The following is a 17,257-nucleotide window of genomic DNA, read 5'->3' on the forward strand; positions in this document are numbered from 1 at the left end:
GCAGAATCTACACAGAAATCTGCAAACAAATGACAAACAGGAGCAGCCAGAGACAACTAAACAACAAACCAAACAAAACCACTGGGCGACTGGGCGGGCGAGCGGAAGTACCAAAAACACCACACTGTCCTGTGCAATATTCCCTTTGGTCCGCAAAAAACCGAAAATAGAGAGAGAAAGTGTGAAACACAGAAGGGTAGAAATTTTCGGCAATTTCTGGCCAACTGGCCAACACATTACTGTGACCAACTTTTGCCATAATAGAGGCGGTTCTGGCAATCGATTCCGCATAAAGCAAATTGCGAGTGTTTTTTGAATTTGAATATCTGGAAAATACTACAAATATTCGTAAAAGGTATACTATACCTCTGAGTATCTCTAAATAGAAATATATATTAAACCCAACAAATCAAGGAACGCGTATCGTGCCATCGATATTGTTTTCACGAATTTGAATAACCTTTTCGGCTTCAGGGCCGCCCAAATGATATTCATGTAAATGACTTTCCGTGGCTGTGGGTCTAAGGCCCCTATAGCCCTTGCCACTTGTAATTGCCACACAAGTATACAGGTACAAAGGAACACCTGAGTGTGTGCTGTGTGCGTGGGCTTATATTGTGTGTTGTGTGTTGTCCTTAGTATGTTGTGGGGAGTGTGCGTTTAGCAAATATAACAAACATGCAACGCGTGTGTGTGTGGCATGCAAATAGCGCAACACAATTGCTTAGATTAGTGTCCACACCGGGGAAGCTGTTGTTGCCGTTCTACTTGGCCATAATTCGGCGCTTGTGTGTTTGCCTCCTGTGGGATTAGCCGAGGGTCTGGGACAGGTGTAATTTGAAGTGGCCCTGATTCGAATCGATTGGAAGCGAGCATCGAAACCACTTACGTTGCGAATCCAATTTCCTAGCCGAAAAGACTCAAAACAACCTCGAACGATGCACGCAGGACTCATGGTTTATTCAGCAGTAGATGGAACTCTTTGAAAAGCCAGCACATCAAAATTTCATGTCTATATACAAGTCACTCCTCCCAACATTAGCCCGTCGTCCTCTTGAGTCCTGCGAGTTTGAATGAAAAGTGTCCGCCTGCCAGATGAGTGGCAAATTGCCGACTCATTTATGAGTTTAATTAATAATCGAGTTTGGTCCCCAACAGCATCATTCAGCATACAATGTTTTTCCGACATCATTTTCCATTTTATTTTTCAATTGTTTGCCTGCCAATTAGTGAGTGGGGAAAAAATAATAGCCAGCCCCGCCAGAGAACAGGTACAGGAAATTGTTTTCAGACATGCAAGATTAATTGCCAATTATCAGATTCTAGGTTCAATGCGTTTAATGAAGTGAAAAGTGCAATTAACTTTTGTTTTTAAGCTTATGATGGAAGAATAGGTAGAAAATTTATGAGGGAAGCTGGTGGTGTATGTCAAAAAGTGCAGACTTATGAATTTTATTTATTATTTAATGTCTAATGTGGGTCAACAGTGAAGAGCAGAGACAGTTTTCAATTAAAATCAAATATAACAAAGTTAAACAAGTTCAAGTGATGACTGCGAAACTACCATAATGTCAATCAAAGAGCTGATGGGCCACATGTTGCCTTTGGAAACCCTACATAGTTGCCAACATGAGCTTCCTGGGGAAATTTTCGAACTGAGGAAGCTCTGTTACTCCGCAGAAGGGGCTGATGCTTTCGAATTTCTGGTGGATAGAGTCCAACCCCTGGATTCCTGCGATCCACAGCCAGTGTAACAGATTCATTCTTTCACCGCAAATGTCTCTCGGCGGTGACATGTTAATTTGGGGGAAACTTATTACAAGTTGAGTGCTGAGCATTAGAGGGGGAGGCCGTGAAAATGGAAATGGAGTGGGTGTGGGGAAGAGCTGCGTCTCTTTGATTTCCGCCAGGCTTCGAGCTTTAATTTTGGGCAAGAGGCTAATTCTCGGAAAATTGGATTCATCAAGATGAAGCCGACAAAGAATCAGCAGGGGGACCACAACCAGAAACCATTCAATTTTAAAGTGTAACGAAAATTGGAAGTCAACTTTCTGTGAAAGGAAGGGCCGGAAAAAGTCCCTTTAAACGCTGAAGAAAAACTTCAATAAATTTCAAATTAACGCACACACAGACTCGCCCAAGAGGAGACCTGGTCACAAGCTGCACAAAATCATTTTTACCATAAAATTTATTGCTTTCGGGTCTGGACTTTTTCCTCAAATATTTGTCACACACTCACTCACCCTCGCTTCCCAGGGTCCCTTAAAATGGGGGGGCTGGGAAAAAAGTGTTTTATAAACCTTCAATTGCTGTCAATTTATTGACAACATGTCGCCGCAACTTCCTCCCCACTCGAAACCTCCGGGCGAAAAGCGAGAAGAAAGAACCCGAACCGGCGACAGGGAATCGGAGCCAAAGACAAAAGGGCTATGACCGAAATTTGTTTGCCAGCCTCGGGCTAAAAATATGACGAAGACGGTTTTGGCCTGCCTTTATACTTTTATATGTTCCATCGCTCCTGTTTTTGTTATTTTAGCATTTTTCTCCTTTTTCTGTCCTCTCGACCGGGCCTGCCTGTGTGAGAAATGTGAACAATTTACAATAGAAATTGCTGTGTGTGCATTTGGCTGACTCGTCGTATACGCAATCAGCGCGCAATTGCTAAAAGCATCGGGGCAACAACAGAAACCAGGTGCCGTCGTGCCCGTGGAATCTTTTGAAACCAGGTGATACCCAGATAGGGATCAATATGGGGATCATGCCTCGAATAAAGATTGCTCTTCAAAGAAAATAGACTGATAGAGAGCATGGATCTTGTTCTAACAATCTTGTCATTGATTTATTTTAACTACTTCATCGAAATTAAAATAGTTTGTGTTGTATATTAATACCTCAGTAAATCTTCAAGTCACACATCTCAGCTAGTATACCCTCCCAGATAGAGAATAAGAAAAAAACAAATGTTATATTTTACATTTCAATTGTTTTTTATGATTGCGCCCAAAGTGCACACGTACAGCGCTTGACAATTCTCGATGGTTGTCTCCGAATCCTCTTGTTGTTGTTATCAGGATGTTATTTTATTTGTTGTTGTCCTTGTTGCTGTTGTCAGTCGGTTGTCAATTTGGTTGGCGTGCGTGTAAATTGCACAGCAGCTGCTCCACTGCCAGTGTGTGTGTGTTATCAGCATTTTCTTGATTTTATGGGGCATCGCGCCGAAATTGAAAGTGAAAAATGCCTTTCAGGTGCTTAAGTGATGAAGTGCCAATTGCTACCTCCCAACTCCCACTTTTGGGCCTCTGTCGGTGCCATGATTGCACGCCCGAGTACTCTTCGTCCGCTTCCATATTGATTTCCTGTAAATTATTATTTATTTCGATGTTTCCTGTTTGTTTCGCTGCCGAAATTTGCGTGCGTGCCATCCCCAGAAAGTAGGCAACAAAATTTTATGGGCACTAGGATATGTGGGATAGACACGAAATGCAAGGGCGCTCTTAAAGGTGTCTTTAATATGAGGTGGAATTCTAATCTCTTGGGTTTGTGAGCAATTTGTCAGCTTTTTAGCCAACACTTTCATTACAAACATAACTCACTTATGCCACTCAAATCAGCAGCATAAAAATGCAAATTAAACTCCAAAGGTTAGTCGGAAGCGGCGGCAACGAGCAGTGAAATATAAACATTATCCACCCAGCAATCATAAGATATTGCAGCTCCCGAGAAGTGGGCCAACTCCCAAATGTACAGTTACGTCTTCAGAGCCAACTACTAAATTAAGGCACCCGGCCATAAAGCAACGTCCCACAAAAGATGAAGAAGCTAGCAAAGATTCGGGGAGAAATGGTGGAAAAAAAACAGCATCCTCCTGGAAGAGCGGTGGCAACAAACAATTTTACAACTTTAGGCTCGCGCTTACATAAAAATAAATTTCTTATTTACATAAAGAAACTTTTAGGTTGCCAGCCAGCGAGCAACAAAATGAAGAAAAAAGTAAACAAAACTGAAATCAAAATAAAAACCGCAAGGAGGAATTCCTCTTTTTCGGCGTCGAGGTGGCAACTTACATTAAGAGTAGCAACATTTGCATATTTTGTGTATTTGGCTTTTGCCTTAATTTGTTTGCACATGTAAGTAAGCATACAAAGTGAATTTGCATGTTTAGCAGACAAGGACACTCGCAACTTTGGCTGAGTTTCAGTTTTCATCAAACAATAAACATAAATATGAGGTGGCCCTGATGGAGAATATTGTGGATAGCCACTTCTCCATCTTTTGTCGGCCAGATTGGTTGTTCCAATTGATTAATTTAATTACTTAAATATTTTATTCCACTTTAAGAAGCTCTAAGCGTAAAGGATGCATCGAGTGCTTCTGCGGGGAGCTGTCTATGTCCCTCCCCTTTTTGATCCCTATTCCCAGTGCGGCATTTGGCCCCGGGCTGCTGGTTTGTTGATTTGCTTACTCTGCCAGACGCAGACAAAAGTATATTTAGACAACGAGCCAGGGTCCTGCGGGGCCGGGAGGTAGGTGCTTTTTTTCACAGTCATTTGGACAAATAACGCTTTTTGTTTCATTTTTTTTTTTGCGCGGCCTCTCGTAGTGGCCATAAATATTCTGGCATTGTTTTGCTTTATTATTTTTATTGTTATTGTTTCCCCTTCCCTTTATTTATGCACCCAGCTCACCCAGCCAGATCCCCACCCACCCAATCCAGCCTCTTCACAATTTATGTTGATTATTTTTATGGCGCGGTCGCTTGGTGGCCAGTCCGTCGTATCAAAAACAGGAAACTAAAGCCCGGCAATATGTCAATACGGAGTCTGGCTGTTGTTTGGTTTGTGTTTAACGTTTAACATGACAAATGGCCACGCCCCCTGGCTTAACGCTTCTGTTGTCAATGAAAGCCAATTTATGCCCATACATATTTAAAACGGCCAAACAAAGGCCCGGCGATGGCAACATGGTTGGGAAAGTTTTGCAAAATGTTTAGAAATAGTCAGTCGGATGAGGTCATAAATGAAACAATCCTTTAAAAATTGGTTCAATTTAAAGTTAATTATAAAAACAAAGTAACTACCATTGAAAATTGGAATTAAATTAAAAACTGAGTTGAGCAATCGTTTTTGAATTAAATAACTATTAATTTTACAAATGAAAGCCTACCACTAATATATAAAAATAAATTCGTTATTTATTAGCATTGATAGGATTACCGGAAATATAATTCTGCATTAATAGTTAATTAAATGTACATATAATATAGGTAATAATTACTGACACAAGCTTTAGTTAGTTAGTTAGGAAATAGAAACTCCTAATAGAAGTTCCTAGGAATGTAGAACCCCACAATGTACTCCAAGACAGGACTTTGTCGGGTGACACATTAACAGCCATCTTCCGCACAGACAGAGTTTTGAGGTTAAGCCCAAGACCCACACCCACAAACTGGCACCCACACACTCTCTGTGGGGGAATGTGGCTGATGGCATCACGGTTGGCTGCATACCAAGTTGCGTCTAAGCCAGGACCTTCGAAGTGGCTTAGGCATCGCCCCCTTGGCAGGCCACCTCCTTTTGGGCCCCGTTTCTCAGGACCTCAAAAGTAGCGCCGATGCTGATTCTTTGTGTTTGGTTTTTGTGCGTCTGCTATTTTAGTAGCTGGCTATTAATATTTTACTCCGTGGTGCACGTTTTGTGGCCTAGATTTTGTTTGTTTGTTTGCCGGCTTGTTTGGCTGCCTGACGCCTTTTTATTGTTGTCCCATCGTTGTCATTGTTGTCGTCGTCTTCGCTGCCATTAATACGCTTAACATGGGTAACATGATAAGCTAACAAGTGTGTTTGTCTAGGTTCTGACTTGATTTTGATGTGGTTTACATTCCCCACCCAATACCAGGGATTAGCCTTGACTTGCTTCTTAACCGTTTCTTTTTTGAGGATTGGGTTTCCCTACCTAGCGTGGGTAAGCCTGGCTCTGGCACAACCAATAACGTATATTCAATTCATTAGCACGCACTTTCAACTTCAGGACGCAAAACTAATTGAAGTTCATTATGGCCATTACAAATCCAGCAACCGCACATGGAAAATCAATTAAAAGCGGCGCTAGATAATAAAACATTGCGAGTGTCCACCGCAAATCGCTGCCGCAGGAATATAACACACAAAATCATTTGAAACACCAAACATTAAAATAAAGCCGCACAAACAAATGCGGGATTGCATGGGAAAGTGTGTCAATATTGGGAATGTTTTGTGGCCCCACAAAGTGGTCGAAACACGCTGGCATATTCATTTTCAAACTTATCCACTCCAGAGGCAAACTAATATTATTTCCCATTTTAAATAAACCAGAAACTTACGACTGCTTTTCCGTCCCCTACTTTGTGTATATGATCTTGTTTCTGATAGATAATATGCACATTATGAACATGAGTGTACGTATTCAGGTGCACTTTCTCCCAGCAGCAATGAGGATTATCCCCCGATGCAGACACACGGCAAACAATCAGAGAATCCAGGGATTCAAAATGAACATAAAGGACAAACAAGGAGCAGGACAAATTTGCATTTGATGCGCGTCCTCCTCGCCCACACACAGCCGGGCAAACTGCAGACCTTGGCAGTGCGGAAAACCGAATAAAAACCCTCAACCGAATAACCGAATAAATAAAATATAGGGTGGAGATTGTGACTTTGTGTGCATCCAAAGTGCATAAAAATTGCATTCAACCGAAAAATATGTAGCTTTGGCACAGAGAAAAGCGTGTTTAAGCTTTAAAAACTTCACCGACTCACTGAGGATGAAAAAGGACGCACTTCTCGAGTGTTAATGGTGAGAGTCCCGCACAAAAAACATTGTTATAAGTTGCGAAGGGAATTTCCACCTCAATTAAAGGATTTATTTTTCAGAGAGAATGCGAGCCAAGCCGAGGGCCTTAAATTTCTAGCGAATCACCATCTCAATATCCTTTAGCTGGAGACCCGTTTCCCCACAGCTGGGAAATACTTGCCAAACATTCAACTCATCAAGGGAAAGCGAATGATTTCCGCATCTCTGGCTCATCCAGCTGGGAGCTGGGAGCGGCGTTCGTCGGCAAGGATGCACAGTTGCAAGGACACCTGAGACTGACACACTTTCACTTTAAGCCAGTTGTAAAAGCGAGAAATTCACAGGATTAAGAGCCGTAATCCAACGCCTACCTGGCTCCTACCGATTTCACTCCACCCTCGCATCCCGGCAAGGGAATCCTGGCATCCTTGCAACCATAACCACCAACCCAACAGTCCACTTGTGCACCGGAGCGTTCTGCCAGCGACTTAACAACATTTTGCATTGTGCCCACTGTCATCAGCCGTTGTTGCATCGCCCTCGCTTTTCCAGCCCCTCCTCATTCGCCCCCTCCCACTAAATTTTCCGCCCTCTCTGCTGTCCATTTTCCCAGTTTCGCAGTTTCCCAGTGCAACTGCAACGGCTGCCGATGTTTCCGTTCTCCATCGCTGGGGAGGAACATTCTGCGTAATCTTGTTAGATAATTACCGTGTAGGGACCCTGTGGTTGTCGTATCTGTGTGAGCCAGTGACAGGCTGTGTGTGTGTGTGTGTAAGGGAGTGGGCCAGGTTGGTAAGCCATTTCAATTGCCCAGCCCGCCTTGCAGCTGCCAATCGGTTTCGGATCTCGCAACGCTGTAACTTGTAATTTCTCCAGAGCCAGAGCCAGCGCCAGATATGATCTACATTTTGAAAAGTTTTAAAACCAAACCCGAAAAGAAAGCTAACTTCGGGCGGAACCATTGCGGTTCAGATCGGATATTTATCGCAAGGCGATAATAGAATTTTTTTATAACTTTTGTACATTTTTAAGACCCTTGCAATGAAGTTTCCCCTATATGGCCCACAATGATGGCTATATTTTCCCCAATGAGAGTGGCTATATTTTCCCTCATGTAGAGTACCTTAAACGATTTCTAGATCGATTCTCCACCGCTCTGCATCAAAATCCTAAGACAAAATATTTTTTAGATTTTTTGTCCATTTTCCTGATGGGATCCCTTGAAAATGGGGTTTTCCCCTATAGGGTCTACTGTGATGGCTATGTCTTCCCCAATTCTCATCCGATTCTTAAACCTTAAACGATTTCTAGATCGATTCTCCACCATTCTGCATCAAAATCCTGAGACAAAATATTTTTTATATTTTTTTTCCATTTTCGTGATTGGATCCCTTGAAAATGGGGTTTTATAATTTGCCAAAAATAGAATCCATAAAAAACATTCGAACATTCTTACTGTAATAGTACTGAAGTTATGGCATTTCCGGTTCAATATGGCAGATGTATAGGATAAGGTCGGGCGATCCCGGCCGTTCCAAATTATATTTTTCGTGCAAAGGTAAGAAGGGTGTATGCAAAAAGACAGACAGACGGTCATGCTTATATAAGCATCAGGAGGTGATCCTGATCGCGAATATATATACTTTAAAGGGTCGGAGATGTCTCCTTCACTGCGTTGAAGCCTTTTGACCAAAATTATAATTTTGGTATATTTTATACCTCCTGCAAGATTAGTTTTTGCCTTTCTTTAACAAACAATAAATATTGAAAAAAAAAAAAAAAAACAATCATGGTTGTTTATTATCTTAAATCCCGGATATTATTTCCCAGCCGGATATCCCTGACCGAAGCATTTCGCTATCGATTTTAAAGTGCTTATGCGCATTTAATAAATATCATAAAATAAAATTAACATTTGCGCTTTTCAATTTTCAATTTAATTTCAAATTTCATGGAATCACCGAAACCAATTACGGCGCCATGTCGAAAGCCGATAATCACCAATTTAATGGAACAATTCGACTAACAGCTAATTTATTTATTAAGCCCCATAGCTTTCTGTATTTTTGTTATTGTTTGTCGCTGGTTTCTTTCTCGTATACAATAGAGCAAGGACGAGGTCTAGGAGTAACAAAAAAAAAGTATGCATAAATTAATTTTTTGCCGTGAGCAAAGAAGGATTGAAAAGGAAATTGCCCGACTTTTTGATTGAATTGCACGCATTGCATTTCTGCTCTGTCGATTGGAAAACAATTATCACATTTAAAAGAAAAAGCTTATAAAAAAACAAATATTTATGCGGGGTCCTGGACTTAATTTGTTTGTTTTTATTGTATTTTTCGTCAGCTCCCCGTGGTCCAACAGCCACTTTTACTTTCCATTCCGGCCATTTACATAATACAAATTGCAATTATCTTTAATGCGCTTAACTTGCGTTTGGACTGGACAAAGCCGCACGGTCAATTTCAATATTCTAATTGATTTTTTCGAAAGTCAATGTGGCGGGCAGTATTTTGTAATAATTTCACGGCGTTTTGAGACATTACCTTTCTAAAATCAGCGGTCCCAATCGCTAGCCTCGATTGCATAAACTAGGCACGCAGCTCCAATGTATAAATAAACACACAGAAACAGCAGCATTCTGGAGAACATATTTACAATTTTGGAGATTACATTTTCAATGTCAACTGCGAGGTAAGATTTGTGTCCCAAAAATAATTAAGAAGTGTATCCTTTCGGGTAGTTCAATGCTCTGTGTTTATTCAATTTGCAATTTCTAGGCAAATAAAACTTGGAATTTGGTGACATTTACAATTTTAATAGTTTTTCAATTTTTCATTGAATTTTTATGACTTTCCCCGCCTGCGGCCCGGGCCCGGCCAGGCAAACTTTTTGACGAACAACTCGCAGGAAGCGACGCCAGGACGATGGATGCCGCCAGCCTGGCCGCATAAATATTTTAGATTTTGCACGCCAGACTTTGTTGCTTTGTTGCAGCAACAGAACCAGCAGGGGTCCAAGGGAGCGTGGATGCCACGGCGGCAGCTGCATTTTTCGAGGGCCTACTGTCCGTCAAACTGGCGCACGATTGTTAGCAGGGCTCTGGCCGTGTTACTTCTGCCTAGTTGGCCAAACTTGCCACCCGGCAGCTGCAATGTTGAATGTTGGCGCTGCTGTTGCAGTAGCATTGCGGTGCCGCCAAATAGAGGGGGCAGGATCTCCCAAAAACGAATACAAGCTGCGGGCTACCTTACTTCTGTTGCCAGGCTGGCATTTTAAATTCTTGTAAAAAAAAAAGTAAACGGTGTTTAATATCTTGAGTTTTAAAAATAAATTAAATTTTCCTCTGTGTTACTTGTATCCTCTTCACTTTGTTTCATAAATTGTTATTGCAACTGCTGCTGCTGCTGCAACATTATTGGGCTCTCTGGTATTAATTTGTTGCCTGCACCAAAAGTGCTTAATAAATATTTTAATTAAGAAGAAGCATGGCCCGTGCAGGTCACAGGACATGGGATCCTGGCTGTGGATCAGGTTCTTGAGGTCGAGCCAAAGGAGATTGAGAGGCAATATGTGCGGACTAATGACACACAAGCTCACGCATCCCAAGGGTCCTTCCAGGACACTTTGATGCATAAAAGATTTTACATGAAAATGAATGCCTGGAGGGTGTTCGAATAATTAAAAGCGACTGGGTCATTTGCGGGAAAGCCTGCTTCAGACGCAGGCCAAACATGTTTTCTTTTAAAAGGATTTAAGACATAAAATTTTATTGGGCTTGATTTTTTAAGGAAACTTTGATCAATTGTTCAAATAACACTTGTACTCTGCCATCTGAGAATTAAGTTTTAATCCACTAAGAAACCTCTTAAGAAAATCAAATTCTCTGCACTGGGTGCAACTTTTTGGCACTGCCATGCAGTTTAGGAAATTTTTTTTTAAATTAATCAAATTCCTCGGATAATTTTTGGCCAAACGATTAAATCTGAAACTAAAGTTTCTGGATGAAGTTGGCCGAAAATTGTTCAAAGTTCAGCTTGAGTCGAAAATTGCATAAACTCATTTGTATAATGCACACGCTCAGCCACCACGGCGCCCCCCTCTCCATGGGTTTCCCAGATTTCCCCCTGCCTTTGTGTGTGTGTCCCATCTCATCTGCATATGCAGCGATGGAAGCGATGAAAACTATGACTCGAAAATGTGACCTGCCCTCTGTGCCAGAAATAGGATACGTGTCGGGTAGGGGCGGAGTGGCGCATGGCCTGGCCTTGGGCGACATTTAGCACTAGCCACGTAGCCTGCCCAACCCAGCTCTGCCCGGACCACCCCACACCCACAGAACTTAGCCTGGAACATGGCGGAGCTTAACTGTGACACATTTTACACATAATTTTCAACACCTAAATCCGCAAGTTAGTGCCAACCATCAGATTTTGCACACGTTAACGCGAACATAAAGCGTCGGATCTCGGATTTCGGGCTTCGGGCTTCGCATTTTTGACTGTGCCCGGAGTAAGGAGCAAAAAAGGACTAGGAGAAACGGAAGGAAGAAGAAGGACCCCGCCGCCAGATGGACCAACCTGTTTTGTGCATTTTTAAGGAAACCGAGCACACTACGCCACGAATAAAAAATAGAGCATGAAAAGCGCCACTTTTGTGCATGCAGAATCAGAGAATGGGTTGAAAAGTAATTCTTGAGCTGACAAAGAGGTCAGAGGTCAAAAAAGAGCTCATGAAAGTCGCAAAAGTTGGCATCTAACTTGGGGCACTTTTGCTGAGTGAAATTAAGCGTTAAATACGACAAGAAATTATCAACAAGACTTGAGACATTTAAGATCTGGAACAATAATTGTAAATTATAAATAATCCTTACCCTGTCCTGTCAGCACTAGTGATATAGTGGTACATATATTTGAAATTTTTGTGTTGAACATTACACATTACCTCCCTTTGCCAGACACATATTTTGATTTATCAACATGAATATAATATATATGTGCTGGACACATCTGGCTGTATGATTTACATATCAAGCCGACCGTCAACTCGACTGCTGTTCCTCTGAAGTTGTTGACCGTCCATCAAGTGACGTAGCTTGTTTGTTCCAAGCTAAAGTTTGCCTGGCAGAGCAGTGGACGACGAGAAGGACCGAGATCCTGGCACCGAGATGTATCCTTCAGATGGGAACGGAAATTAATAAAAACAAAAAACACTTCCACAACGATGGACAAAACAACATAAAATTACAAAGCAAAATTAATATGCAAAAATGTGATGTACGAGTATGTTGAGTGTGGCATATGTTGCATGTAAATGCAAATGGGAGTAAAATGTTTTAAAAAGAGTAATGTCTGAGGAAAAGGTTGCTAGCTATAGATTTACTCAAGTACCATTCGAAAGAAGGAAAACCCCATGGGTGACACGATATGGCAATATGGGAATATACATATCTTTGCCAGTTTTTAACCGATTCATGAAAGGAATATATTTAAATGATTGTAGATTAATTCCCCATAATTCTGCATTTAATTCTCGAAAAAATAGTCGATTTATTCTGTATTTTCATGATGGAAAGTAGGATAACCCCAGAGTTGTAGCAACTATCCGAAATCCATATGAAAGTTTTAAAGCGATTCTTGGAAGGAATATATTAAAAAATTCGTGGATTTATTCCCTAGATCTGCATTTAAATCTTAGACTCAACAAATTTAAGTTTTTTATGCCTTTTTTTATGATGGAACTCCTTTAAAATTTTGAAAACTCCATGGGAATCACAATATGGTGATCTCCCTTTGATAGTTTTTCGCAGATTCTTCCAAGGAATATCCTTAAAGTGGATGTGGATCAATTCCACGCCGATGTTCATTTCAATCTCCGACTAAACAAATTTTGAGGTTTATTGTGTATTTTGATTATGAAAGTTTTTATCTGTTTTAATTCATCGCACTTTTCCAAATACTAGCCACTTTTTAATCGATTCTTAAGAGGAATATCTCTAAAGATTTTTGTAAAACTTAAGACTGAACAATAGGAAAACATTATTGATAATTACTTATACGTATATGTATTCATATAGATAAGTCAAACTTCAACTGCTTACCATTTAGTTGTCGTCCCTTTAAAAGGATAAAAATAATCCCAACTAATCAAGATTTGTTCGTGATGTGGCATAAGTTTGTCAATGAATCAGGACACTGCTGCCACAATATTTTGCCAATCAATTGCGCCTTCGGAAGGCTGAAAAAGGAAAAGGCAAGGCAAATTCCCAGCCTGCCATTGCAAAACTGTGTACATATATATACAAGAAAGCACTTAGAGTCCGACCTCCCACATTGAACCCGACCCCTGACCCCGGACAAAGTGGTTGGCGTTGGCAGGGGCTATGGGGTCGGCGGGTTGTTTGGCTGGCATAAAGATAAAATGCCCCTGAGGAATCGGGCAACAGTTTGCAAAAGTTTTCAATAAGCTTCGGTATATTGAAGCAGTTTGTGGATGCGCAGCGGAAATGCATAAACATTTATAAGAATTTCCTTTGAAAACATGTTAAACATAATTTCATGCCGAGGGAAATGCTAGCAACAGGATAACAGGCTAAAAAGGATACGGAAGGGGACTGTAACAAGTGAAATCAATTGAAGTTACTTGTAAATGAATTTTCATTTCGGACAGGACACGGTTTTGAAATTTAAATAATGCCAAAGTTTTGAGATATTGGGGGAGAGTTGTCCATCACAATGCCGAAAATGGCCAACTTTTGCCATTCATTAGTTCTAGGAAATTTAAAAATTATTCTGTATTTATCTGCAGGACTTTATAAATTATTCACTTGCATTCATCCAACCACGAATCAGTCCCCTCTCTGTGGCCGGAACATCCTGCAAAACGAACGCTCATCCCCTGGAGGACTTCCCGTGCCTAATGTCACCATAACTCAATGCTAACCTATTGAATCAGAGCAAATTAACATGCATATATCTGGGCGATGCGATGCGATGGTCGTGTCGAGCCCACAAGGACACATGTCGCCCCCTGGCGGTGCCGGCCCACCTCCACCACCCACCGCCCACTCTGAAAAGGACTCTCGTGCCGTTTGGCATACAAAATAAGCACAAACAAATTCGATAACAAATGGTTCGGAATCGAAAGAACAACAATGCAAGGATATGTATAATATATTTATAAAGAAGGCGAGCTGGAAGAGCGGAGAAAAGCGAAGGACTCTGGCGAATTTAAGAACAAATGACATATTGTCGGGGGCCCACGAGTCGCGAGAGAGACGGCGAGATACGGCTTGAGAGAGACAACATATGGTTAGTTCGATGGGTCTTTGGTTCGCGTTTGTTTTTGTTTAACGTGAATATAAAATTTATTATCCAGCGGAGCGCATAAATTAGCCGGCGATGCGACGAGAAATCAGAAGCAGACGTAAATTGAGACCAAGGACCTCCCTGCCCCGCCCCCCGTCCTGCCACAGAGATCAAGTTGATGATGATAACAAATGAAATCAAATGAGTGGAATGCTGGATATGCCAGTGGCATAGAAACGAAGCCATCATTAATTGTAGAGGGTTCACAATCAGACCGATACAAATACGAGGAAAACTTCTACTTCAATAAAGAATTCAAATTAAAGTCCCACTAGACCCTATTATTGCATTAACTTGCCCACTTTACTCTATTCGCGCTAATTACTTATCATCGCTTGACATCGCAAGTGCTAATTTCCCCAAAACAAGCAGACTTTCACCTTCGCCTACGGTTAATTAACACATTTTCACAGTTCTCCCGGTGAGCTCTGCTCTGTTCTTGGAGAGACCGCAGAAAGTGGCAAACAGCATGCTACCTGGAGGCAACATGGCTTTCGATGTGTTCCGGCCATAACTTTTACAGGCCAAAGTCGCTGCCAAGGCTAAGCACTCTGGTCGCTCCGCCCTGCCCCTGCCTCTAATGCTTTCGTGTATGCAAAGTCCCTTTGAAAAGGCTTGGAAAGGCGAATTCCACAACAAAATCCATGGTAACATGACCAGCAGGCGGCGGTAACGAAAAGTTTTTGGCCAAAAACCCAGTTGAAAACTTTCAAGATTCGCAACTGCAACACTTCTGCAGTTCTACTTTCAACACGCACACTGACATAATCCCGCTGGCACACACCGCCCCCCACCACAGCCATTGTGCACATCCTGCATATCCTGTCTGTTTACCAAATGAGTTTTGTGCTAGTTTGTTTAAAGCCTTGGGCCCCAGAAATTTATGACGACAGCCCGGGGCGAACAGGAAAGGGTGGCCTCCGCCCAAGTGCCCCTATCCGGCGACTTCTTGGTGTAATGGACAGATAACTGTTGCCTAATTGTTGTGACGTTTATTCGAAACCGAGAGCGGAGATAACTCTGGGACCTCTCCACCGTAAAAGTTACTTGACCATTTAATTCGTTTGCGATTCAAATGCTATTTCATTCCGTAGCTTCTGCACTTATTCCGATGGATTGTAAAGTTGTAATTGGAACCTGACACCTTTTCAGGAAAGTTTAAATTCCTATTAGGGATATTGCTCGAAACTAGAGCCTGAAACTGAAATTATAAACTTTCATTAAGGTATTTGTTTGCCTTATTAATTGTTATTAATAAATGTATCTACAAACATGTTTTGTTGTGGGTTAATAACATATTCTATGGGCCTTGGATTGCAGTGAAAGAGTGACAATTTCAGGGAATGGATGAGTGCGAGTGCACCTGTTGCCAGGACAACGCCGTTTCAAATTATGTTGGTCAGAATGGAAAATATTTCTGCACACGTGGGGCATAAATTCCGTTTCATTTAGCGCTTAATTCAATTTTATTTGAATGCGTCGCAGGAGGGGGTGGGGCCAGGCAGGAGGCAGTGGCGCGAATATTGAATTCCACGCGTAAATTAACCCAGAAACGTTTTCGTGCATGAAATGCCAAAAATTTAACTAAAATTATGCACCTTTGTGCAGACAGAAGAAAAACCCGCCAAAATGAGCGGCCTTTGAATGGGAGTTTGCCACTCCCCCAGCGCCCTCTACACTCGCTTCCGTGGAATGCATAAAACGCTGATTGCACCGACCCCCCCCGAACCCCGGAACGTGACTGAGTTAACACGCAAATAAATACAAAACTGGGAAAGAGCAGCCGCTGCAACAATTCGCGGCTCCATGGGTTAAGGATCTGAACAGGAAGAGGAAAGTTTGCAGCAAAAAGGCCAAAGAAGCGGCAGAAGGAGCGATGGCTGGAAACACAAATATGAAATGCGGCTGCCGAAACAAAAATGCTATTTATTCGCCACTCCAACGCAAAATAAAAATAGAAAATGGCTGCAAAAAAAAAGGACCTTATCACGTGCCTGGAGTGCAGGACTGGCGACATCAGCGTCCGCCAGGTGGCGCTAGTCACTGAGCGGCAAAACGGAAACCGGAAACGCCGCTGACATCCCCATGAAGGACTAAAAAAAAACAAAAAAGGGGCACAGCTGCCGTCGCGTTATCTGCATTTTGTTGATTCTCCTTCCTCGGCATTATGCATGAAATATTCTCTATGTTGCGCTGTTTTTTGCTGCCTTCTGAACCTTGGGGGGAAGGTGAGATAAGTCGGGATTACACTAAGAAACGAACGAGAATGTTGCATAATGCCAGAAAGGCTTCAGATGCTTCGGTACGAAGTGTGCATCAAAAATCGAATAATATTGAGGGCACATCTTGGCTAATATGGAGGCAGATCATGTCCTTTTGAATCCAAACTAACCTCAACTGACAATTTAAATTTCTAGTTTATATATTAACCCATAATCCCCTCTAAACTAAAACTGAAGAGCAATTAAAATGTAATCGGTTGAGTGGTACAACCTTTTGGCACAAGCCGTCATTCAAATGGGTTGTCGGGTCATTGAGTTTCTACATCTGGGGGGAAGTCAAAGCCAAAGGACTCAAAAGTCCGGCATTAGAGAAATCTGATTAATCACATTCGAAGGGCTTACAATTATGGCAGATACGGAGCCTGGGGAAACGGCAGGACCTGCATATGCCACATTATCCTTATACTTTAATTAATTTCTAATCCGAGCTCATTGGAGGCGACTGCAATTAGAGCCCAATGCCGATGCTCGATGGCCAGGGCTTGTCGGCTGTCGGCTGGCAGGGATTACAAGGATATGGCCATTTGGCCCCTAACATTTGTCAAACATATCTGTAGCCTCCCCACCCACACAGACACCGATGCATTCAAGGATATGAATATGTGGATGTGAGTGTGAATTGCGGAATTGGCCGGCCATCAACTACAAATAAGACAGTTGGAAATTTAATCGTCAATTCGGGTTCCAGGCCATCAGAAGGTTGACGATAATTAAGCTACAACCGGCTGGGGATTATCCGTCTCAACATCCGCATCCGCATCCCTAATATCCTGTGGTT

General features: G+C 42.0%; 1 long non-coding RNA gene across 3 annotated transcripts; it reads left to right on the forward strand.

The window, feature by feature from the left end:
• The first annotated feature begins 8,864 nt into the window (after positions 1-8,864).
• LOC138925730 (uncharacterized) lies at positions 8,865-9,847 on the forward strand. 3 transcript variants are annotated; one of them, XR_011441942.1, is made up of 3 exons: positions 8,865-8,971; positions 9,177-9,524; positions 9,714-9,847. It is a non-coding gene; the product is annotated as an uncharacterized lncRNA (long non-coding RNA). The 3 variants fall into 3 exon arrangements; XR_011441941.1 differs by having other exon boundaries at positions 9,654-9,783; XR_011441940.1 differs by having other exon boundaries at positions 9,611-9,748.
• The last annotated feature ends 7,410 nt before the right edge of the window (positions 9,848-17,257 follow it).

Source organism: Drosophila bipectinata, chromosome 2L (assembly GCF_030179905.1).
Source record: "Drosophila bipectinata strain 14024-0381.07 chromosome 2L, DbipHiC1v2, whole genome shotgun sequence".
Taxonomy (NCBI): Eukaryota; Metazoa; Arthropoda; class Insecta; order Diptera; family Drosophilidae; genus Drosophila; species Drosophila bipectinata.